The sequence below is a fragment of the Lissotriton vulgaris genome, chromosome 6 (assembly GCF_964263255.1).
Source record: "Lissotriton vulgaris chromosome 6, aLisVul1.2, whole genome shotgun sequence".
Classification (NCBI taxonomy): domain Eukaryota; kingdom Metazoa; phylum Chordata; class Amphibia; order Caudata; family Salamandridae; genus Lissotriton; species Lissotriton vulgaris.
Genome location: NC_141694.1, coordinates 1,505,981,886 through 1,506,008,972, shown reverse-complemented (window position 1 = coordinate 1,506,008,972; position 27,087 = coordinate 1,505,981,886). Strand labels below are relative to the sequence as shown.

The window sequence follows — 27,087 nt, the reverse complement described above, 5'->3', positions numbered from 1 at the left end:
TCTCCCACGCCCCTGCTGGCACCTTCCCACACCCTTCGCAGTATCCGCACTACGCCGCATTCAAGATCTCTCTAGCACAACAACAGGGATTTCCTGGAAGTCCGCCTTACGTCACAGAATGTACTCGCTCTCCCATTGGGCGTCCTCTCTGTCACGTGACAGTCAAGACCTATCCTTAGCCCCTTAGCCCTATTCTCGTAGGCAGTTGAAACCGGCTGGGACTGCTCCAGTAGGACGGCGAAGCCCGGGCGGCGCTGTGACCACTGCCCGGCATGGAGACTTCTCTTCCCCCACCTCGCTGAGAGCGGCCCCTTTCCCTCACCCCCCCATCCCCGACACCGCTGTGAGTACTGGCTGGGAGAGAGGAGGCATTATCCCACCCAGGCCAAAAGCGTAGTGGGATGACTCTGGCTCCTTTGGAACCTTGGGATGGGAAGTTAGAGGTACCGGGGTGCTGTAGTGCGTGTATATGTGCGTGCGTAGTCTCTTGCCTTGTCTGCGGATGGCGCGGCTATTGGTCTAAGGTCTGTGTTGGGCTGAGATGTGGCACTACCTGCCATTTCAAACGCGGATGCAGGGGAGACAGAATGAGGCTACTTGGACAAGTCATGTCCAAGCCATTCACTGCTGGGGCTGATGAGGTCTGCGACTGACCGTAGAAGCACATTGACAACTGTATTATACATTTGCCGCGTCATCACTGATTTTAATGGGGCGCGATGAGGCTTCTTCAAATACCCAGAGATATTGTTAGTCTGTATTCTTTTCTTGGGAACAATGGAACCTACAAAATAAAGAGTGGGGTTTTAGCATTTGCTATCCACTCCTGCGTGTGTTTGGGTGTTCTCTGTAGCCTGGTGAAGGGTCCTTGGAAATTCCACAGTAGCAGTTCCCTGTACGCGACAGATTCCAGAAGATGTGATTTCCACTGACCTTCACTACCAAGGTGCACCTACTTGTGACTCTGGGAGAGCCCTAGCTAAGGTCGTGCACAGGTGCTCCTAAGCACTTTAGTCTGAAGAGCTGCTGCACTATGAATCCGTCCGTCGTTTAAACACACAGCTCTCATGAGAAGGGTGATTTGTAATATCGTAAACTGGATGACTATTTCTTTTCGAGTGCTTTGATAAATAACCAATCCTTATAAACCTGATCACACCCAACACACGTTTTTGCATCTGCAGGATTTCTTTAACTGCCCATCTAAACAGCTTTAAGCATTCTACAGCCCTGATTTTTTTCCCAAACATACCTAACTAATTACTTACAAAAGTGACGTGCGATTTCAGTAATTATGCACCAGAACATAATAGCTCAACATTTTGTTAGAACATTCTTTTAAATATGCACCATGTGACGTTTTTTCAATTGTTCTTTTTGCTGCAGAATCCATGTACGCATTTTCTTTGACTAACGATAGGGTAGCGTTACCTTGTGCCTAAAATTAATTCTCATTTGGTCACGAGGCAGTGACTTGTAATAATTGCATTTCAGCAAGGGAAGTGTGGGTGCCGAAGTAAACATGCGAAACGTTTTAAGACTGAAATCTCATAAAAGGAAGGGTCTGACCCCCCAAAAATAAGGAACCAAAATATTGAAACGGTTAGTGATGCAGTTATATAAGTGGCTACCGGAACAAACAGAAAAATCATGAAACTGTACACTTGGGTGTTAATTGCTTTCTGCGCAGGTGAATGGCCTTGGTGCATGGAAGAATTGGGAGGGAGGCGTATTGCTTAGTTGTTGAGGATCAATAGTGTCACTATAACTGTATCGTAGTGATTTGCGAGAGGATTTCCAAATCCTCTTTTATTTGCTCATTATCGGCTGAAACGTGTAGCTGTAGCGATTTAGGGTTTGACATTCTTATCTCACTGTCAGCACAAAGCATGTGACAACATATGCTATATTGTTTCTTAAAGTGTGCATAATAGACTCCAGTCGAATAGAATACTCTTTTGCATCTATTTATGCACTTGTATCTCATTTTGAGTTACTGTAAAAGCAGGCAAGGTATCATAAATGGTTTATTCTTTGCTGCTTCTTTTCCACATTGTCTTTAGTTAGAATTCTTATCAGTCTACTTTTACTTTAAGGATGCTATACACCCAAGCTATTGGTGCAATAGCTTAGACATGTCAAGAATGAAATTTCGTTGCGTTGTTACTTAAAGGTTCTTTGAAACAAGTTGAGAATGAATTCCGCTGGATTCTTCACGTTTGCTGCAAATTTCTCATTACAGTAGAATTTGCAAAGAATTCTAGGATTACTCCAAGAAAACTATGCGCGCTATACATTTCTAGAAATGGTTGCATGCTTAATACTTAAGTATGCAGATTTTCCATCAGTTTGAAAAATCTGCTTTCATTAATACAATACAAATGTTTTAACATTAAAGGTTTTCTTTTGCTTGAAGAAAATAGTTTTCCACTTGGTAAAACCACTTTCCCCCTAAACCCTCATTTGAATGTTGTTTTTCACCCTTTAGTAGGAAATAAAAAAAAAAGTGACTTGATCTTCAACCCCCCCCCCTCCCCACTCCTACCCAGCAATAGATGTCTTGACTGTGTATTGATTTAAAGGGGCTACCCACACCCCTTCTATGAATTGTGATTTTAATTCACATATGACTAAGGGGTAGATGTATGACCCATTTCACCAGTCGCAAACGGCCCATCGGGCCTTTTACGACCAATAAATGCATTTTCCTATGTACCAACCCTATCTTACAAGTTATTAACCGATTACTGACTCTCAACTTAGGGTTTGCAAGTCGTTATTAGGAAAGGGTGTGTAAATGGAGTCCCTTCCTAATAGCGAGTTACACTGGTATGTATGAATGTTTTACAGCTGTGAATGTGAGAAGTGTGGCTCAGGGGTTAGAGGCGGCAGACCCGGAAGCTGAGATCGGTCCTGGACCAGGGTTCAATTCCCCGCCTCGGCGGGTCTTGGGCTAAAAAATTCCACGGACTCAATAATTCTCCTTCCGATGCCTACTCGACTCACGGGTTCACACTCTGCGACTCTGGGCAATAGCTTGCTTAATCTCCACTACGGCCCCTCGCGGCGGGATGCCTGGCTTTCACCTTGTGGATACCCTGCTGGGGTTATCTTACAGGGGAATACCAGGACGGGTTCCCAAGGCAAGCGCCTTGATGCCTTCGGGTGATATGTGCGCTATATAAATCGCAATACATTTACATTTACAATGTGGTTGCGAAACATTTGCAGATTACCACCAATTTCAAATTGGTGATAAGCCATTGTAAACAGGAAGGGGTCCGTCAGCAAAATACCCCTCCTTCCCTTTTGTGAATGGGGGGGGGGGGGTTGGCAAAATATTTTCAGAGCAGGCAGTCGTCCCATGGATCGCAGCCCGTTCTACAAAAAAAAATGAAAAGAGAACCTTTTATTTTTATTTTTGAAATGTATCCCATTTTCCTTTAAGGAAAACTGGCTGCATTGAAAAAAATGTTTTATTTCAAAAGCAATATTAAAGCTACAATGGTGCGAGGAAAAAATATTTAACAAGGAGAACACATTTGCAATTAATAATACAAATAAATTAGTCAAATAAGGTAAACGTTTTTTTTTAAGGGAAACAAAGACTTAAAAATAAGAATGGGTACCCAACACAGAAGATTGGTACAAAAATATATATTTTTCAACAATAGCAAATATAAGCCAACAATTACAAAACATGGTGCTCACATATTTAACATTAAAAACATAATTCATAACATAATATTCTGTTTAAAACAAAGAACAAATGGCAAAAAAGAAACACAATTAAAACAAACAAGCAGTCCAACAAATAACAGGAATAGAAGAATGCGGTTAATAATTCCTTATGACTGTCTGCCAAGAGTGAGCAGAGCGTCAACAGTTTTGACGTATGTTATTTTAAGGTCATCATCAGGACAGACAGACACACTTTAAGAGAACATCCAAAGAAAATAAATCTAAAAATTAAACGAAAAAACAATATGTAAATGGGTATCACAGCTGCAAAATGATGCTTCAATGAATGGGAGCATGACACTGTGCAAGGGATATCATGCATAACAAAAGGGGAACACTCAAGGAAGTGTATTTAAAACAAATAAACAAAGGGAGAGGCAGGGAGATTAAAGAACACTCTTGGTCCCCGGTTTTTAGATACATAACAAAAAAAGAGGTTACATGTGTCTCAACAGCCACAGAGACGGAGCCATGTAAAAAGCAAGTTTGCCAACCCAATTTGGATGGATAAAAAAGCCCTCACACACCGACCTAGTCAGTGCCATGCTTCATCATAGGGCCCCACCTCAGAGGCCGAGTGCCTCCTCTGTGTGCTACGATGCCAGAAGACTGCGGAGCTGGTTGTGTGATAGGGCGTGCAGTGAAGAATATTAATAAAGTGTCTAAAGGGTATCTCAAAAAAATCTTTATTGGTAGATCCCTACACACAGGTAAAAATTGGTCTTATGTGTCTGAATTTACAGCCAAAGGTAATGAATTGGTTTAATTCAGAGTATTAGTCGGTCAACATGTTTCAGCCTGTTAAGTGGTTTTAATTTACCTAGGCATTCATCAGGACTAGTGTAACCCCGGGGGTATGGACTCTCTAATCGTCCACCCTAACCTGAGGACGTGAAAGACCCATCGTCGGGGTCCGGTTCAGAGGAGAAGCTAGGTGCTGACACAGGTGGCGAGCGTTGAGGGCGATGTGCCAGGTACGCTCCTACCCCCCTCCTGAGACCCATGGTGCAGTTAGCGCCATATTTTAAAGTGCAGGTAACATCCTAAATCAGGAGTGTTGGGATTGGGCTATTTGCCTTCCCCTTCGTTTATCTTTTTTGAACTTTTTCACCAATTTTTCCTTTTCACTTTCAAGTCCTCAGGTTAGGGTGGACGATTAGAGAGTCCATACCGCCGGGGTTACACTAGTCCTGATGAATGCCTAGGTAAATTAAAACCACTTAACAGGCTGAAACATGTTGACTGACTAATACTCTGAATTAAACCAATTCATTACCTTTGGCTGTAAATTCAGACACATAAGACCAATTTTTACCTGTGTGTAGGGATCTACCAATAAAGATTTTTTTGAGATACCCTTTAGACACTTTTTATTAATATTCTTCACTGCACGCCCTATCACACAACCAGCTCCGCAGTCTTCTGGCGTCGTAGCACACCGAGGAGGCACTCTGCCTCCGAGGTGGGCCCTATTATGAAGCATGACACTGACTATGTTGGTGTGTGAGGGCTTTTCTATCCATCCAAATTGGGTTGGCAAACTTGCTTTTTACATGGCTCCGTCTCTGTGGCTGTTGAGACACATGTAACCTCTCTTTTTTTGTTATGTATTTAATACAAATGCCAATAAATGAATACACAGTAAAAATGTATTATTAAAAAGCCAAGTCAAACCACAAACATGTGGAAAGAAGGCAACAGTATAGAGCCACAGTCACCACTAGCCAATAAATCACAAACCAGCCTACGTGTATATTGTTAAGAGTGGCATTCAAATTAGGAATAGTGAGCTTGTCCAGAATTCTAGACCTCAAAAACAAGTTACTGGAACGCAGTCGTATTAATCTAAGGAGAGCTAATTCAACTTATTACTAGCACTGTACGACTTACCAGAATAGGAAAGATTGAGTGAGACGTATGTCATAGATAATGTGTCTATCCGAAAGGCCAGTGTAACATATCCACCCGGCTCAGTGGGAATTCAGAGCAAAAGTATCTAATTTCTAAGAAAGAAATATGGCATAATGTATATAAATAATAATTTAAAAAAAAATCCAAGCAAAATAATCATGAGCAGTCTTACCGTTAAGACGAATCCTGTGAAGATCACATAACGCTCCCCAATGATGCGTTATGAGTGTGAGACAAATCACAGCGTCTTTGAAAGAACTACTCACCAGTAGTGCTAGACAAAAGACCAAGCTCCTCGTTCTAATGGTAAAAATCCCAAAAATGAAGGGAATGTTTCAAGGGTTCAAAGTGCAATAAAGTGAAAAAAATCAATGGAAGACTTAAAAAAAAGAATCGGTGTCAGTGGGGCGGTAACCAATACCGCATGCATGTAGCCCGACAGAGAATCGGTGGGATGCAGCAGTGACCAAACCGCATGAACAGACACTAATCCCGAGTGGGAAAGTTAAAAGAAAGACTTGGCCCAACGTCAGATCCCGTATTGTGTCGGAGAAACAGCAAACCCATTCCGTACAGTTTGAACAAAAATAATAGCAGAAATGGAAAAAAGCAGAAACAATCCAAAATTGTGTGTAAGTACTAACATAGTCAAACTCGCACCAAAAAAACGAAGGAAAGGGGAATCTTAAATTAAGTAGCAACATACCATGTAAATAAGCCATAGAGAAACTGGACATAGTCGTATTAATCACTGCAAAAATGATGCAAGTGATAATACATTACATAAATGTGTGTGGGTGAGGTCACTGTCAACCCTTTATATATGTAAACACTAATGAGTATACAATCCTTGTATCCTAGTACATCAGAAATAGTCAAGGCACATAACTATCCATGTATCTTGGAACATAAACCATAATTAAAGTGCATAATAAATGGCAATGCTCAAGGATGTTTATACGCTGTTGGTTCCACCTTAATTTACACAGATATTAGTGGAGGTTGTCACAGCGCACCTAAAATGTGATTCAGAGGAAAAGTAAAGATCTCACATTACTTTTAGTTTAAAATTAAAGAGCTGCATTCTTTAGTGTATTGAGTACCTTATTAATGCTGTCACACCAAGATCCAGTGCCATTCAGCCTGGTTTTGTATCTGTTGAACATCACCACCATGTGATGCTTTATGTGTCAGTTCAATCACCTGCCATTTTATCTGATCAGGGGAATGATGGTGGTGAAGTAAGTGAGATACCATAGATGCATGTTCATTCCTGCATAACCTTTTGAGTTGTTTGACCCACATAGATTAGATTGTAAGGGCACCATAATGCACAGATCACATTCTTAGAATGATAGTTGGTGTGATACTTTAAGTTGTGTACTATATTCTCATGTTGGAATTGTCGAGTCACACATTCTACAATTCCCACATTTGTGATGACCTACAACCTGTTTTAATCCCCAGAGCGAGACCAAGTTGGGAGTAGGAGGTTTGGGTAAGGCAGCACGTACCAAATGCTCACCCATATTACATCCTCTTTTGAAAAGGGAATAGTGGCAATTCATTAGAAATATCTGTTGATTGGATCAGGGGTCAGTGCTTTTTGAAAAGTTTGGTGATGGCATCGCTTTGTGTCCAAATGTGGTTACACATGTGATTCTCTCCATTGGTTATTTAACAGAAGATGTCAGTAAAAGGTCTCGGTGATTATATTGGGCCTGTTTAGTGATCTTTTGACTAATCATCGGGGCTAACCACGATCCTCCAGTGTTTTTTTTTATTTTATTTTATTTTTTTTAGCCAAAATATTCGCTGTATGAAAGTAATCCTTTTTGAACTTGCAATTTCATTAAATCCGGAGGAATCGCCCAAAGGGTAAATCATTTTTTAGACCTCTCAGGTGTTGACAAGCATACTGCAGTAAGGTATTGCGAGCCTTGAGTTTGGTATAAAGTCTAGTTGCTAGTTTACCCTCGCATGAGAAGATCGTAAGATCTAAGAAATCGATCTTTTCATTGCTGGAATGTGACGTAAAGTTAAAGTCCATGGACCAAGAATTCAACCAGTTGAGGAACATTTCTAAACTGTGTTCATTGCCTCGCCAAAAAAAGAAAATACCATCAGTGTAACGCCTCCAATGGCGTACATCGGCAAAATATGGATTTTTTTTTGTATCGTCATAGATCTATTTATTTTAAAAGTTTAGTATAGCATGAACAAGACCCCGAAGGGTATCAGAGCGCTTCACAATAATGGTTGGGAAGAACAAGGTAAAGGGGAACATTGTAGAGTGAGTAAGAGGATAACATAATGAACGAATCTAAATGTACAAGGATGCGCACAAACATTTCTTAGTACGGTAAGGTAGACAATCCTAGGTATTAGATGTTAGGCCAATAAAAAAAAAAAAAAAAAAGCAAATCAGGACATTTAGAAAACAGACGAACCATGGTCATTTAAGGCAGGAACTTGTTCATTAGGATTATTTTTACATCATGTTTTGAAAGTAGCCGTGTAGGGGATTCTGAGGAATACCGGTGGGAGCGAGTTCCATATCTTCGGTGCCACACCAGAGAAGGCTCAGAGCCTCGTTCTCTTTTTGTGAAAGGTCTGATGTTTAGTAGTAGAGAATTTGCACTTCTTGATGGTCTGCCCCACCTGATAGTTCTTGTGTTTGAGCCAGGTAACCAGGGGTTTTGAATTGGAGGGCTTTGTGCTTCAAACAAGCAATCTTTAGTTGCATTCTTGCTTCGTCTGGTAACCACTTTAAAGCTCTTGGGGCTGGAGAAATGTGATCATTTCTTTTTGTATCGGTGATCAGTCTAGTAGCTGCATTCCACGAAGCCTTGAGCAGGGCCAAGGTACGTTTGGGGAGATGTTTTGTCTTTCGAAATCATCCACATAGAAGATTGCAAAATTTGGGGCGTATGCCGCTCCCATTGAATTCCCTTCATTTGTAAATAATAGTTGCCATCAAACTCAAAATAGTTATGTGTAAGGGAAATAGTCAGAAGATCAATGATAAACTTGGTAGGGACAATGACCAGGCCTGATCTGGACTTAAGAACACCCTGAATTCCCTCTAACTGGAGGGTATTGGTGTACAAGGGCTTGATGTCCAAGCATACCAATAGTTCCTCATCAGGATTGCAGTACATGTCTTCAAGTTGTACAATCATATACCCACTGTCTCGTACATAGCTCTTTAATAAAAACATCCTATATATTTGCACAGAGGTTCAAGAACTGAACTACATCCCGAGACGATGGATCTTCCAGTGGGGCTAGATAGACTTTGTGAACCATAGGCAATGTATAGTGGACTGGTGTCCGGGGTGATTTTGTGTTAAGAAATGTAAATACATGAGCACTTAGGTAGCCTGAGTTCTTGGTTTCAGAGGTAATATTAAAAATTGCTTTCTGAATAAGTCTCAAGGGATGGTGCACAAGGGCGTTTAATTATTGTTGTTCGATAATTGTAATAAGGTTTCAGCCTTCTATGATTGAATTACAATGCCACCACCTTTGTCTGTGGGTTTAATGATTAAATCATTGTTTTTTACATAAGGAAAGCTTTGCGTTCTTCCTGTTAGATAAAGTATGGAATATATTCAAAATGTTTATTAAGCATGCTAACCTTCTTCAAAACCTTAGTTTCAAAAGCCAATATTTCAATTGGCATTTTGTTACTAGGCAGATTGAACGTTAAGGTAGGCCGTAAACCAGAAGGATTAGTTTCCCCTTTAAAGCTCCCATCAAGAAACAAGCATTGGCATAGCCAATTGGTCTCGCCTTTGGGACGTTATAAGTATTTAGCGAGAGGTGTTGGCAATGTTTTTAAGGTATGTTATAGAGCAATATGTTCTTATTTAACTGACAATGTATCATGTGTCACCATGAAACCATAGTGACATCCCTGAGTGTCGGGCACTCCTTTGGTTCTCGTGGAAATGAGACTCCAAGTATAGTTCAAGAGAGAATTTTAATCATTCATCTTGGGTTTAAGTCATTCAAATTTTCATGAAGTAAATGCATCCAAATAGATTTATCCAAATGCTCCAATGCATTTCGGGCATATCAAGCCCTTCATCGGGGAGCCTCTGTAATTAAACCAGACATAGCAATGAGAACGAAGTTCCAAAATATATATAATCTAAAATAAAACTAGACAAAGATGTAAATGCCGGTTATTTGTTGGTGCTCATAACGCTGAGGTGACCATAGTCCAAACGAGTGAAGCAGGCAAGAAGTTGGTGAAATTAGTATAAATGAGTACGTGCCAGTGGTCGAGTGAAACGGGTGGCTGTGTGCGTGTATACTACAAAAATAGATAGATTGCTCGATAACCAAGAGGAAAAGCGGAAACAAACATTCGAGTGAGTTTAAAATCAAAGTGAAATAGAATAACGTGCAGGTCCACGCGAATAGCGTTTGACGGCGAGTTACAGTGAATGTTTAAATAGCTCAAGTGTCAGGCAGAGTATCCCAGTAGTTCAGAGAATCGCTTACTTACTGGTGATCGTGTGGTCACTAGCTTCAAACGCCGGTACCGGTGTGGAACAGGAAGTGTTGTTCGTTTAGTAAAGATGGAAAAAATAAAGAAAGGACTACCGAGAAGGTGCGAGAGTGGTGGCCATCTTGGAAGGGTTGCCAGAGTGGCGAAAATCGCGAAAATCGCAGGAAAATGAATAAATTAAATTGAACCATAAGAACACAAGTAACAAAGAACAATCGCATTTTGGGAAACAATGACAATTAGTTAAACAAAACATGAAAACTCTAGGCGATCATTGAGACCGACTGGTTTCATAGTCTGCATACGATAAATCCAAGCCATTTCCCTCTGAAGTAAGTGCTTGTTATTGTCTATTCCTTCAATTTTACGCACTTGTTCCAGGATCAAAAACTTTAGTTGGGAAATGTTATGTCTGTTTTCATTGAAATGTGTAGCCACATTCGACTTAGTGTTCTGGAGTCTGATGTTGGATTTATGCTCGTTGATACGAGTTTTGATCTTTCTTTCGGTCTTTCCTATGTAGCTTTTTCCGCAAGGACATTTGATCATGTATACGACATTGGTTGAGTCGCATGTGGCATTTACAAACAGTTTGATGGGGTTGCCTTTCATGGGATGGTTAACTACTGTTCCTGTGATGATGTTGTTGCAGTTCCCACAGTTTTTACATGGCCTTGTGCCTTTAGAAGGTATTTTCTCCTGGTGTTTAATTGCCAACATTTCTTTTAAGTTGGCACTGCGGGTATAAGCAAAAAGAGGTGGTTCCTTGAAAGTGGTGCCAAAATCTGGTTCAATGCTCATAATAGGCCAATGTCTTAGAATTATCCGTTTGTATGTGGAACTCATGTTGGAAAACTTGGAAACTAGTACCATCCTGTTGGTAGTTTTAGGAGGAGTCTTAGAAAACAATGACTCTCTGGGGGTGTCCATGGCTTTCTTCTTGGCGCTCTCTATGAGAGTTGGAGGATATCCTCTGGTTAGAAACCTTTCTCCCATTTCATGTAATCTGATCTGAGTTTGATCAGGGTTAGAGAATTCTTCTAATCCTCAGCATTTGTGATGCGGGCAAATGTGTTTTCAAAGATCCTTGATGGTGGCTTGAAAAATGTAATGCGTTGTTTCGGTCAGTTTTTTTGCGGAAAAGATCTGTCTCAAAACCAGTGGTGGTGATTGTGATCCTAACATCAAGGAACGTGATGGTTTTACTATCAATCTCCCAGGTAAGTTGAATACGTTCATTAGCTTGATTCAAAACAATTAGAGCTTGTGACAAGGATTCTTTCGTGTCTTTCCATACGATGAAAACGTCGTCAATGTACCTTGCGTACATTTTTATGTTGTTAGTCCAAATCGGGTTTTCGTAGATATGTGTCTGCTCAAAGTACTTCATGTAGATGTTAGCGTAGGTAGGCGCTGCGCAATTACCCATAGAGGTTCCAGACAGCTGTAGATACCAATCGTTATCAAGTTGAAAATAGCTTTGATACAAGGTAAACATGGTTAGTTCCATGAGAAATTGTTGCATGTCAGGTTCAAGGTTGCTCTCTAGGATGGATTTTTCCATAGCTTCAATGCCTCCTGCATGGGGGATGGAAGTATATAGGGAGCGGACATCCGCTGTGCATAATGTTATCCCCTGCTTCGCTGGTGACTCGTGGTATCGTTGCTCCTCATTTACTTTATTCACTGCCTCATAATTGTTTCCTGCAGTCTGCCCTGCTTGCCGCTTGACTCGTTTTACATTTTCTAAGCGCTATTGCTTATTTAACTAGTATTGCGCGTTTCCCCACAAGCGCTCCGCTCTGCTGACCCCTCCGCCTCCATTTTGATTGTTGTGGTCGCCCTCTGGAGCCCGCCCCGCCTCCCAGCTGAGACGCCCTCCCACTAAGCACATACAGCGCTCCGCTACCTGAATCGCGCTGTGACTCGCTTTGCTCTCGAGCGGAGTGGTCGCTCCCCTGCTTCGCTGGTGACTCGTGGTATCGTTGCTCCTCATTTACTTTATTCACTGCCTCATAATTGTTTCCTGCAGTCTGCCCTGCTTGCCGCTTGACTCGTTTTACATTTTCTAAGCGCTATTGCTTATTTAACTAGTATTGCGCGTTTCCCCACAAGCGCTCCGCTCTGCTGACCCCTCCGCCTCCATTTTGATTGTTGTGGTCGCCCTCTGGAGCCCGCCCCGCCTCCCAGCTGAGACGCCCTCGCCCCTCCCCCTCCACTATCCATATATGACAGTTCTTCCCGCGCGCAGCGTTTACGCGCAGCGTTCGCACCCAACCCGCGCCGAAGGTGCGCCAAAGGTAAGCCCGTCTACGCCCGTCCGCGCCTGGACCGCGCCCAGCGCCAGACCCCCTGCCCCTCGCGCTCCCCAGCCCTCCCGCATTACCTACGATGCCGCCACCCTCCTAGCCCTTAACCCCGGTCGCGCCCCCAACTGCGTCCAAGCCGCTCCTGGCCTCACCCATGGACCTTTCTCCTGCTACTCCTGCAAATTCAGCGGCACCGACAACATCTCTGCTACGATCACACCACAGACTCTCGACCCCAACCACCTACAGTGCATCCTTCTCAACACCCGATCGGTCCACAGACACGCCATTGACCTTTGGAATCTACTAGACACCATCTCTCCAGACGTCGCCTTCCTAACAGAAACTTGGGTGAACGCTTCCTCCGCCCCAGACATCACCATTGCCATCTCTGAAGACTATAAGATCACACGCAAGGACCGCACCGACCACACAGGAGGAGGAATCGCTATCGTCCATAAGAAATCAATCCGCATCTCAACCAGCTCTGACGCCAACCTCGCTAACTCCGAACACCTCCACTTCCAGATCCACATCGACCCCAAGACCACACTCAGAGGCACCCTCCTCTACAGACCACCAGGACCCCGCGCAAAATTCAGTGAAGACATCACGGACTTCATCACCCCACACGCGCTCCCCTCCAAAGACTACATCCTTCTGGGAGACCTCAACTTTCACCTCGAAAAGATCAACGACCGCAACACCGCCACCCTCTTAGACAACCTCGCCAACCTCGGACTTAAACAACTAGTCACTTCCCCCACCCACATCGCAGGTCACACACTCGACCCCATCTTCACCTCCAGCAATCATGTCTCCTTCAGCCACACTACGGACCTCCTCTGGACTGACCACAGCTGCGTTCACTTCACCTACAACAAGCCGAAACCCACCAACCACCTCCAACCAACTCTGCAAAGAAACTGGAACAAAATCACCACGGACCAGATCTCCGCCTCGCTCCTTCTAAACGCCCCAGCCCACTCTTCTAACGCAAACGAAGCCGCCGCCAACCTCACCCTATGGTTATCCAACACCGCCGACACCTTAGCACCACTGAAAAAACGTCAAAGCAAACCTGGCAGCAAAAAGGCCTCATGGTTCAACGATGATCTTAAGAAGTCCAAGAAACTCTGCCGCTCCCTTGAAAAGGCCTGGAAAAAAGACCCAACCACTAGCACCAAGGACGCCTTCAAAAACGCCACCCGCACTCACCACCAACTAATCCGAAAGGCCAAGAAAACAGCATTCAAGGATCGACTTGACAACAACGCCCACAACAGCAAGGAGCTTTTCAACATCGTCAAGGAATTTTCCAATCCCTCGGCCAACTCCAACGACATCACCCCCTCTCAAGCCCTCTGCGACTCCCTAGCCTCATTCTTCCACAACAAGATTGCAGACATCCACAACAGCTTCGACAACCAACCCGGAAACCAACCCACCCTACCATTTGCTGAACATTCTCCCCCCGTGAACACCCTTAACGACTGGAACCCAATCTCCACTGAGGACACAATCCGCCTGATGAACTCCATCCACTCAGGATCCCCCACAGACCCATGTCCTCACCACATCTTCAACAAAGCAGACTCCGTCATAGCACCGCACCTCCGAGACGTCATCAACTGCTCCTTCAACTCCGCCACCTTCCCGGAAGACTGGAAACACGCTGAACTCACAGCCCTTCTGAAAAAACCCACAGCGGACCCCACCGAACTCAAAAATTACCGCCCCATCTCGCTCCTTCCATTCCCGGCCAAAGTCATCGAGAAAGCTGTCAACAATCAGCTCGCCGCCTTCCTCGAAGCCAACAAATCCCTCGACTCCTCACAATCCGGCTTCCGAGCAAAACACAGCACTGAGACCGCCCTCATCGCAGCAACAGACGACATTCGAACTCTACTGGACAATGGAGACACAGTAGCCCTCATCCTCCTCGACCTCTCTGCAGCATTCGACACAGTCTGCCACAGCACCCTTTTACAACGCCTCAATAACATCGGAATCCAAGGAAAAGCACTTGAATGGATCACCTCGTTCCTCTCCGGAAGAACCCAGAGAGTCCGCCTTCCACCATTCAAGGCCGAGGCCACTGAAGTCATCTGTGGCGTACCACAAGGATCCTCACTCAGCCCCACCCTCTTCAACGTATACATGAGCCCCCTCGCGGCCATCGCCCGCCAACACAACCTCAACATCATCTCTTACGCGGATGACACTCAACTAATCCTTTCTCTCACCAATGACCCCAACACCGCCAAAACTAACCTACACGAAGGAATGAAAGAAGTTGCCGAATGGATGAAACAAAGCCGTCTGAAACTGAACTCAGATAAAACAGAAGTCCTCATCTTAGGTACATCCCCCTCTGCATGGGACGACTCCTGGTGGCCGGAAGCCCTCGGAAAAGCACCCATCCCGACTGACCACGCACGAAACCTAGGCGTCATCCTGGATTCTTCACTCTCAATGAACAGACAAGTCAGCGCCGTATCCTCTTCCTGCTTCAACATTCTTCGCATGCTCAGAAAAACATTTCGCTGGATCCCCACCGAAACAAGGAAAACAGTCACCCATGCTCTGGTCACGAGCCGACTGGACTACGGAAACACCCTCTACGCAGGCACTACCGCTAAACTCCAGAAGAAACTCCAACGAATCCAAAACGCCTCAGCCAGGATCATATTAGACATCCCACGCAACGAACACATCTCTGGTCACCTTAAAGACCTCCATTGGCTACCCGTCAATAAGAGGATCACTTTCCGACTGCTAACCCACGCACACAAATCACTCTACGACATCGGACCAGAATGCCTCAACTCACGACTGTCCTTCTACACCCCCCCCGCCAACTACGTTCTTCCAGCCAAGCCCTCGCCACGATACCTCGCATCAACAAGACCACCATGGGAGGCAGATCCTTCTCATACCTGGCTGCTAAAACATGGAACTCACTCCCCGCTTACCTTCGCCTTACCCAGAACCACCTAGCATTCAGAAAGCAACTTAAAACGTGGATATTTGACAAGTAATCCTCCTCCCCTTTCTTAGCGCCTTGAGACCCTCTGGGTATGTAGTGCGCTATATAAATTCTCTGACTTGACTTGACTTGACTGTGATGTTCACACAGGCAAGTTTTTGAAGAAAATCTGCAGTATCTTGGATGTAACTCTGCATGTTTCTGACACTGTGTTGTAAGTATTGATCAATGAATTTACCGACGGGTTCATGCAATGAACCCTCGGTGGAAACTATCGGCCTGAAAGGGGGATCCTCTAGGCTCTTGTGGATCTTAGGTATTGGGTAAATGATGGGGCTCTTCGGAAAAGGTTTAAGTAAGTATTTCCTTGTCCTTCTCATCAATGGTTCCACTTTCATAGGCTTTTTGTACAATGTTGGTTAGTATCTCCTTGAATTGTATGGTGGGATTGCCAGGTAGTTTCATGTATGTCAGTTCATCTTGGATGTGTTCTTGCATCTTACGATGGTACAGAGATGAGTTCATTATCACCAGGGCACCACCCTTGTCTGCTTTGATGCGTTTTATTTCTTTGTTCTCAGAGAGTCTTCTCAAGGTGTCCTGATCTTTTTGTGTGATGTTTTTTTGTTTTTTCTTGTTATAGTTCAATTTCAAGATGTCTTGATTTACCAGATTTTCAAATAAATCAATGCTTTTATGACTTATGGGTGCTTCAAATGTACTAGTCGGTCTAAGGCCCATGAGTAAATCTTGCCCGAAATGCATTGGAGCATTTGGATAAATCTATTTGGATGCATTTACTTCATGAAAATTTGAATGACTTAAACCCAAGATGAATGATTAAAATTCTCTCTTGAACTATACTTGGAGTCTCATTTCCACAAGAACCAAAGGAGTGCCCGACACTCAGAGATGTCACTATGGTTTCATGGTGACACATGATACATTGTTTAGAAAGACGTGCCTAGGACGGACACGTTACCTGTTGGAAGCACCTAACCCATTAAAACATTTGAGAACACCACGCTCTTGTAACTTTTTGATAACCAGCTGTGCGCCTCCTACTTTTGAACATTATTGAATTATCCTTATTTAACTGACACCATTTTTCTTTTACAAATTTTATTGCATGATGTTTGTCTGTAACATTTTTTTTGTATGAATTTAGTTGAGCTGAAAAAGCTAGTAGTTATAATGTACGTTCATAGACGACAAGCAAAGGCCACCCTCTGGGCCCATAAAAATACCTGCTGCAGTGTGATCCTTTCTCCGTCGCGAGTCCAGACAGCAGAAAGTTTGAGAGTGGAGAGTGGAGAAGAAATACCAACAGCAGCAGACTCTCCTTTCACATAAGTAGCTGGATGACTGGAGCTAGATGCACTTCTCAAGTTTCTGTAGAACCACATAAATATAAATAAATTCTCAAAATCCTGTGATTCTGAGCAAATCAGTTATTCTCCCCTGCCTAACAAAATGAACGAGTCTGTGTGGAACGCAACTCAGCGTTCTGATACCCTTTGGGTCAAGTTCGCACTATATTTACACGTTAACTTAAAAATATAGTTAACTGTTTAAAAGTTAAAAATACTATCGGATAAGCGTGTTTGGTTCTAAGAACACAAACAATCTGGGAATACAACCAAGGCAAATGAAACCAGCATTTGAAAAAAAAGCACGGCGGTGCGTTCTGTTCAATTAATAACTTGATGCACGAAGAGGAATGCAGCTGCCACCCTGCGTGCTGTTGCTCGCTCCCAAGAGCAAACCGCTGTTGGACTGAACATTGGAAAGGAGGTGGGACATGCACCCGCCTTTGGCCATTTGCGTGCTTTCATTATTGAAAGACACATGCAAGGGCCAATCCAATGTGTGGGAGGAGTCTGCCCCACAAGGAGACGTTTAGAGTGCTCACAAGAAGCCTCCCATAGTGTAGTGAATGTGCGCTGCGCTAGACTCGACTAAAAAGGCTGAGGTATAGTTTACGAAAAAAATTGCAAAAGTTCCATTTGAATATTGAAAAAGTTGTTTTTCTCAGTAGGTACAAAACTGGGCCCTTTGCATTACATGAGAGAACGAGTTCAGATAAGCTAAAAATCGGAAGAGGATCAGGTGTTTGATCATTGGAGAATTGAATGAATGAATACGCACTTGTAAAGCGCATAGCTACCAGAGGGCATCCCAGCGCATCCTGTAACACCAATCATCCATCACTGATCAAGCAAAAAGAAGAGTCTTCAACTGCTTCCTGAATCTAAGATAGTCAGACTCAAGACAAAGGAAATCTGGGAGCCGATTCCAAAGTTTGGCCGCATTATAGCAGAACCGCCATCCTCCAGTCCGAGACCGTTTGATGCTCGGCACTGCCAACAAATGTTTATTGTTAGATCTCAAAGTCCTCTTGGTGTCATATAATTGCACCATAGACTGAAGTAAAGCTGGGCTCTTGCCGGAGATACACTTGTGAACAATGCACATTGCCTTAAACTGACTCTTTCCGAGACAGGAAGCCAATGCAGTCGGCCAAGCTCTAACTTAGCCGACTTACGCTTCAGGATGTCCATCAAGAGACGAGCCGCACAATTCTGGGCTATCTGAAGTTTCTTGATAGTTCCCTGCGGCGCACCCAGATAAACTGCATTTGCGTGGTCCAACCTCGATTAAAATCAAAGATTGAACCACCATGCGCCTAGCATCAAATGGAAGAAGAGGAAGAGTCTTCCGCATCATCCTGAGCATACCATAACAATTTGGGGCCACCTTCAGTGACTATTCAATTCAAATGTCTTTATTCGGTTATATTCGGTTATAGTACAAATAACCATAAAAGCACTAAAATTAAAATTAATTCATTTCTCTGCTGCGTCAGTGCACAGTAGTTACAGATAAAAAAAAGACATTATAATCCATAAAATGAAAATATCTTAATGGCATATGAATTCATATACACAATTTACAATAATATTTTCCATAAAAGAAAAACATTTTTAAAAAATGCAATAACTGAAGCAATGACACATTCATTCTCTAGGTATTGTTTAGCTAAAAATGCCAGGCGACACTGTTCCAGCCCCATTCTCTTTAAAATTGGGATGATCCATCTCCTTGGTATGTCATAATACCTACAGAATAACAACATGTGAATGGTAGATAGTACGGAAATGTCATCACATGGGCACTTGCACAGAGCTCACGCCCAATCATTTAACTCAAGAATCTATGCAAAATGTTCGCCCTAAGACGTGTCTGCAATAGACTATTAGTCACCTACTATTAATAATAAATATGGCTGGGTCAGCTGGGGACAGCAGAGTTAACTGGTGGGCTTGTACCGTATATCTCCTCATTTCAATAGTCTCTCTACGTTCACCCGGAAAACTCATACTACTCTCCTTCAGAGATTTTCTTGAGATGCTGCACATTGAATGTGGCTTAGTAAAATATTCCGTCTGTCCTAACTTTGAGAGGAATATTTTCAGGTATTCTAACCATCTCATTTACTTTGCGCCATCCAACCCCAATGCATTTGTTAGTAGGTCCCGATTAAAACCGGTTTCATCCGATGTCCATATTTTATGCCAAAGGAGGACTGGTTGGATTTTAATTATGTTCTTCAAATATGGCATTCCCAATTCCTGGTGACAGATGTAATTAAAGGCACTATCCGGAAGAGAGAGAAGAAATAAAAAAAATGTGTTTTCCGCAATTTGCAGAGTATATAACTCTGCATAGCCCCATATTGCTGCTCCATAAGTGGCTATTCCCACACATTTTGCCCTGTAGATGTTTAATAATACCCCCGTAGGGCGTCTGCCTAATTTATGGCTAAAGTTTGATAATGCCATTAATGACTTAACAAACAGTAGGCATCTAATCTTCACTACCGCTGGCCAAGAACCGCACCCATCGAATACAATACCCAGATAAGAAAATGTTTTTATACATTCAATAGGCCTTGAGTCAATAGTGATAGGTTTAAACCTCTTATTTGCCCCAAGCCCATAGCGGATTTTAGCCTTTGCCCCTACATAGAGCTGCTTTAAAAAAGTTATTAAAACATCGACCCCCCCCCCAGGCTTTCTAAAATTAACTACAATTTTCATTCCTTTTTAAACCTAGTGTATTTATCCATTATGATGTGTAAATTGAGACCCTGTTCAACAGTGCCCAAGCCCTTTTGGAACCTGTATTGAAGGTCACTGATCACTTTCTTTTCCTCTGCCCAGATCTGCATTCTATAATAAAAATCCGCCCGATGATCTTGACTGTTGAGTCCAACAGTGAGATAGGGCAAATCTGGCCTGCTACCGCCCGATCACCCTTTTAAAAAAATTGGTACGATTATAGATTCGTACCATGCAGGTAAAAAGCCACATACACTACAAGCATTTAAAACCTGCGGTAAAATTGGGCCCCATAGGTCTATATTCGATTTAAAAAAAAAAAAAAAAAAAAGGTCTACAGGTATGCCATCAGACCCTGGAGCCTTACCACCCAGGTTTGAATTAATTGCCGTTGTAACTTCACCTATTTTACACGCAATTAGAAATAGCCACAAAGTTTTCAATAATTTAATCTCTGGGGGACTTTTCGTCTAAACAGTTTAGGAACATGCTTTTACAAACACAACTTTAGTAATGAATTTCTCAGGGTCCACCACGGCCCATTTAAGTACAAATCCATTTTGCCTGGTCAAAACAATGTTCTCTGCAATATCAGCAGAATCCATTCTAGCATTGGTACACCGGCTAAGCATCTTTACGTTCATACTTAAGGGGAAGTGGTCGTTCAGGGCAATCCCATGTGTCTTGAAATTACACACTGGACGAATATCTATTAGAAAATAGTATATAGTCAATAGTGGAGGAAATGCCTCGGCCGTTAAAGGTGGGATTAAACTGTTCTGTCATGAACACTGATTATTAGCAAACCCCAAATCAAACATGTACATAAGTTCATTAAGTGTGTCCCCGTACGTTGTGTGTGGAAAATGTGCAAGATTGTTTTCTCTTTCAAATGCCAAACCACATACGTCATTATCATTATATTTACATAAAAGTGAATTAAAATCACCACCCCAAATCAGATATTTCTTTCTTTAAACACATATGTAGTTTTTGAATATGATGATCCATGGATTTCAATACATACATTGTGGTTGCATTATTATAAAAATTCAGTATCAACAGACAAAATGTATGTCTATATGCAGTTTGATAATTTGATATTGTGATTCAGTTGCAAGTACATCAATTTTCCTTATGTTTAGGTAGTTTCATATATATGTACAGAGCCCCCCTTTAGCACGGCCATGTGTGGAAGAGATAGCTGGAGTATGGAAGGTTTTATAACCACTAAAATGTATAGGGTCTATTGCCCATGTTTCTTGGAGGCTGATAATATTAACATTTTTCACAAACTCGAGCCATATGGTATTAGTAACCTTGGATTTTAAACCTGTAATGTTCCAGGACAGGAACTGACAATTATCTTCCTGACCCTTACCACAGCCTAGACCCTTCTCGGTAGTTAGTGTAAGAGTAGTAAGTTCATCTGGATGAGGAGAATGAGCAGTATAATCATTTAAAATATTTGTCAGTGGTTCAATTGCAGTACATACACTCGCAGTCAGTGTGACTCCATGTTGAGGGATTATATTATTACTATTCACCATTGCTAATGTACCCCCTCTATTTGACAATCCAAGGCTGCGTGGTTTTACACTTTTATAGTGTAAAAACCTCGGCCGGCACCTACTCAGCCGGACATCGGACATCGTTTTACTCGCCTCCCCGTTGTGTTTTCCTACCTGCTTTCCCTAACCCTGTTTACGATTCCCCCTCTACCTCTTCACTTCCCATAAGACGTGTGTATGCGCTAATATTCTCACATTATTGTGTAACCTCATGTTTCTTCTTCTTCTCCTATTTCTATACTTGTCTATGTAATTATGGAACCTGTAACTCACTGATCCTCATGTAAAGTGCTCTGATACCTCCGGGTCTACCAAGCGCCATATAAAACTTTGCAAATAAATAATATAAATAAATAAGGTTTCTGCGGCCTCTGCCTACCCATGGTACTCTCCTCGCCATCTTAAATTCCTCAAAGATTCTCTCGGTCAGACCTGATCTAGTACCTAACCAATGTAAGGGTCTATTTCGTAAAAGCTCCAAAGATTATAATGCCCCAGGGGTAGTATGGGAATTAGAACGTCTCATGATGTTACTTTGTTGAACGTGAGTGTTTTCATGAGCGTATAAAATTTCCTGTACAGGGTCCTGGTTAATGAATGGATATTTCGAGAGTACTTCTTCCATTTGATCAATTCTTCCCAATATCTTATCTAATGTGCCTCTAAGAAAGGCATCAAAGGAATCTAATTTCTTTTTAAGCAAAACAATCTCATTCTTAACACTTATAGTGGAACTATCTATGGGTTTTTCCTTACTCCCTAGATTTTGACTGGATAGGGAAATGCCCCTTTTGGGGATTTTTATACGGGGTTTTAAGGGGGTTATCTTAGCCATAGAATCTGTCACCCCGACTTTATTGGGCGGTTTTTCCAGATTTCTCGCCCTCTTAGGAGGTGGTTGGCTATCATGACTATCGTGTTCCTGTTCGCATTCTGAAATGTGCCCTGAGGTGTCTATAATACATCCATTCTAGCTTTGCTGACCTGTTTCTAATGTTTCTGGACCTTCTGTTAGTGTCCCCGCCCATCTTTGAGTCATGTCGACTATAGGTATGTCCCCTCCTTGAATATTATTAATCAATTTCTCCTCTACCGTCATTATTTGCTGCTCTGTAGCACCCACAGCTCCTGTTAGTTAAGTAGAGTCTGACGGGTGCAGACCACTGCTGGAGGCTAACTTTTATTCTAAGTACTTGGGGTTTTTCTATTACCCATTTCAGTTGTTAATTTAACTGGACGCAGTTTGCAATTTCCAGTAGTAGAGCCAAGTTACAGGTAAACCAAATCTCTAGCAAAATCTTAGGCCAAGAAGGGAATAATAATATCCCACAATTTTACATGATACTATGAAACCTATTTTAATATCTGCGGGGTAGGTTATGTCCAAGCATAAAAATGTCACAGTACCTTTTACGTGCGAACCAAGGGCCGTGGCCCAGCCCAGTCTATTTCAGTCTATGACAGGCCCGTCTTGACCCGGGCGACGTTCGTGCGTGTCCCGGGTTGCGTGACTGAGTTTGACTTAAATAAAGTGCTGCAGGGGCTGGGCAGAAAGTGCGGTGTGCTCTAAGCCCAGGCAGGGGCTCTCTCAAAAGTGCAGGATGCGGGCGTTGCAGAGCGGTCTACGGCCTCAAGGTGACCAGCTCCGGTTCAAAAACAGTGCTTAAGGGGCCGGGCAGAAAGTGCGGCGTGCTCTAAGCCCAGGCAGGGACTCTCTCTAAAAAAAAAAAGTGCAGGTTGCGGGCTTTGCGGTCTACAACCTCCAGGGGACCGGCTCCGGTTAAAATAGTGCTGCAGGGGCCGGACAGAAAGTGCGGCGTGCTCGAAGCCCAGGCAGGGGCTCTCTCAAAAGTGCAGGTTGCGGGCATTGCGGAGCGGTCTACGACCTCCAGGGGACCGGCTTCGGTTAAAATACAGTGCTGCAGGGACTGTGCAGAAAGTGTGGCATGCTCGAAACCCAGGCAGGGGCGCTCTCAGAAGTGCGGGCGTTGCAGAGCGGTCTACTAAATCGGAGGACCATTGGTAAAATTTCTCGCGGGGGTCTCGTTTCCCCTCTGTCCCTCCCACAAATGCCTTGACCTAAAAAAATGTGGGAATCCTGATGTGGAAGGATCAGGGCCAATACCTGTGCCTACTTCAGAGTCCTCCGCCGAACTGGCTGAATCAACCCCCAAGGTTATTTCAAAAGTAGTCAGACATTGTAGTCTGCTGACCCCCAGAAGGTCACCATTCTGAATAGGTCGCAAATTGCAACGTGCCTCATAAATAACGGGTCTCTTGCAACCTTTTTGTGAATCGCAAACAGTGTCTAAAACGTTGTAGTACATCAGGTCTCGTGACTTGCTAAAATTCACAATTTGCAAGACGCAAAACCTAACGGTCGTACATGTTGCCCACATATATTTGAAATTATGCGTTTTCAAGAAACTGTTGCCTCACTGCAGTATTCGCAATGTACTGTAGGTGTTGGTAAAATAATTACAATTGTGCTAGTGATAATCCAGTTTTTATTAATTCCAGGTTGGCTTGGATGGTATTTTACCAATCCAAAGCTGGAATATTGTGCTTAGAGCGGTAAAAGGCTTTTGTCATTTTTCAGCTCAGAAAGGCTGGCAATAGCTAATCCTATGTTTAAAGACTTAGTTGTAATAATGGTAACAGACCTATTCACTTTTTTCGCTTGCTTGCCTGGCACTATTCCTATCCTCTGTTTAACAAATGATTGATAGAAAAACAGACATTTGAGGTGAGCAGTTTTAGAGTGTCAGTGGTTTTGTTGAGTGTTCCATACGAAGGAGCTGCTCTTCATCTAAAACATGTGAACTAACCAGGGTGCCCCCTTCCTTTTTTGCATATCTGATAGATAGCTATACTCTCTATATAAACGTTTCACCCTGACTAAATGCTCATCCACCTTTTTATTCTTAAGTGATGCTCTCCATTCCCTCGCTCATCTATATACTAAATGTAGGCAGTTGGCTAGCTCAGTACCCGGATGGCTGGCATAAATTGACCCCTGTTGATTTCAAACAATAGCCCAATATCACTCATCGTGTTCGGATAAATTCCTGCAGCATCCATTCAAAATATTCAGACTGTCTTGTTTCACTGACTAACAAAATAAATGATTGAGTTTGTAGAGCATGCTGGAATTTATCTGGGAATCCCAAAATCTGTCCAAATAGACATCTACATACATTTTATTGTTCAGGTATTTCAACACAGTTGTCAGTTATTGAGCTATCCAGGGTGCTGAACTCTCATAGCATAACACTGACCTGTTGTTTCTTATAAAAATGTTCACTGAACACCTTGCAAACCTCTTATTTTGTTCTGTATGATTAGAAGTAAGAAGACCACCCCTTGTCTATGAATGTTTCTACAATTATAGAAATGTAAAATGGGAGAATAAAAAGTAAAAGCACAATAAATTAATGTTTTACTTTCTCAGCACTTCATCATCTAATACCTAGCAAGACATTCACAACTAGAAATCATATCTCCACCTGGTCTTCTTTAGTCTGCACATACCTAATGCCTTCAGTTTTTAGCTTTTGACTTTATGAATGTACTTGACTGTCTGCAGCAATAAAATGCTATTACAACCTTTTGGTAGCACAACAAAATGAAATAATTGAAGGTTGGTTTACCCTAATTCAAAATGTTTCAAATATTTATTTCTTTGAAAGTATCAAATTCTAATGTTAATCTTAAAAGAACAACCCTTCCCAACCCTTCCCAATGCGCCCATTTGTGCATAGCGGGCTAACTGGGGGGGGGGGGGGGTGTTTAGGTGGGGGTAGCTTCTTGTTTCAACTAAACTTTGCGTTTTAGGTCTCAAAGGTCTACTTTTTCTGTATGCTTGAGATCTTGTCTGTGCTACTTTTGGAAGTATACAGTTGACTTTCTAAGTTTGCTGTATGCCATTCTTTCTTTTTTTCCCAACCCTTTAAGGCAGTACACCAATCCAGAATACAATACAGTGCCAGACTAGCTCAGTTCATATTTTCCACTGCTTGTGCTTCATCCCTCAGCATATTTACCTATTTTTCCCCTTTTATGAGCTTGATCTTTTTAACTCATTCCTGTTTGGGGCTGCAGTAGAGGCATATTTCTGAGTAAGGAGTACCTTTTTTCCTTTTTAGGTCTCGAAGAGAGACCTATTGTGGTGAAACCAGAAAGTTAAACCAGGCGGATTGAGAGCGCGGATTTCCAACAGTTCACATGAAATCACGTGACCACAAGCACGCGCATTTTCCCACCTCAAAGCCATCAGCCTCCATCCCACAGGCTTCCCCAGCGTGAGCAGTGCGCGCTGGCTTTCCTTCTCCTCCCCCTATTTGCTTGTTATCACGGCCGCGCTACATCAAAGGGTTCGGCTCCCCTCCCCTGCTTCACGGACGCTTCTCAGGCCATCTGTTTTTCTCCTCTAAGCAGGCTCAAGGCTTCATCTGCCACTGATTACCCGTTCCCACCCTTGCAAGTCTTTTGTATCTCAGTTCCGTTCCCTTTCTTTTGGAGGCATGACACCTTTTGGTAAAGTCCGCACTATATCCAAACGCATAAATAAACAAATCTCGCAATGGTAACAAAGTCCCTCCATTGCCCGCACTCATATGCTTATCTCTCTGCATTCATTGTCCTGGACGGACCCCTCCCCCAACTCTTCTCATCCCTCCTTTACCCTGCAATCCGACCCTATTATCCCTCCTCCATGTTCACCTAATTGGCGCCCTTTCTGTGATTTACCCAGATTCACAGGATCTTGACCCTCCCGCTGAGACTCAAACTCTGTTCCCCAGCTTCAAAAGCGACCCCTCTAGCTGTTATGCCACATCCGGTCTTGGCGGCCGTGTCTCGCATTTCCCCTCCCCCTCCCCCTCCCCACAGCAATGCCAAGAGCATGTTTTGCTAGCACATACGGCCGTCCTTTTGCCCCCACACTCCATACAAGTGCATGTGTGAACTCGGTCTCCTGTGTTTTTTCTTCACTTTAATATAACGCAAACTCGGCTTGATGGTATCGGAGCGCTTTACATGATGAGCCAGTTGCAGTGCACACACACAGATTCATTTTTTTTTATGCATGGAGAGATTAAGTGATTTGCCCAGATTCACAGGATCTTGACCCTTTCGCCGAGACTCAAACTCTGTTCCCCAGCTTCAAAAGCGACCGCTCTAGCCGTTATGCCACATCCTGTCTTGGCGGCCGTGTCTCGCATTTCCCCTCCCCCCTCCCCACAGCAATGCCAAGAGCCTGTTATGCTAGCACATATGGCCGTCCTTTTGCCCCCACACTCAATACAAGTGCATGTGTTTGAACTCAGTCTCCTGTGTTTTTTCTTCACTTTAATATAACGCATACTCGGCTTGATGGTATCAGAGCGCTTTACATGAGCCAGTTGCAGTGCACACACACAGATTCTTTTTTTTAATGCATGGAGAGATTAAGTGATTTGCCCAGATTCACAGGATCTTGACCCTTTCGCCGAGACTCAAACTCTGTTCCCCAGCTGCAAAAGTGACCGCTCTAGCCGTTATGCCACATCCTGTCTTGGCGGCCGTGTCTCGCATTTCTCCTCCCCCCTCCCCACAGCAATGCCAAGAGCATGTTATGCTACCACATTCTCTCCTTCATTCTCTACCACACGTGGTTAGTGTCTGTTGGCTGTACTCCATGTAAGCTAAATATGGACCGACCTGTACATATGTAGGAAGCGAGTTTTACCAGGTTGTTTCCGATTTGGAATTGTTATACACTTTTAGACCTATTTTTGACTATATAGTTAAAATGTTGTGTGGCACAAACGCTCGCTCCTATTATCTTCCACTGCATACAGTATCATATGTAAGTTCACTTTTTCCACCGAGCTAAAATGTGTCCAACACTTGTTTTTTGCTGTTCATTTCATGCTGGTGTAGTGCA

General features: G+C 43.1%; 1 protein-coding gene across 1 annotated transcript in view; it reads left to right on the top strand.

Moving 5' to 3' along the window:
• Positions 1 to 160: 160 nt before the first annotated feature.
• GPCPD1 (glycerophosphocholine phosphodiesterase 1) overlaps positions 161 to 27,087 on the top strand; it is a 941,421-nt gene continuing 914,494 nt past the window's right edge. Inside the window, exon 1 of the mRNA XM_086927681.1 lies at positions 161 to 343. The gene's annotated coding sequence lies outside the window, so the exon portion shown is untranslated. The remainder of the gene's footprint in view (positions 344 to 27,087) is intronic.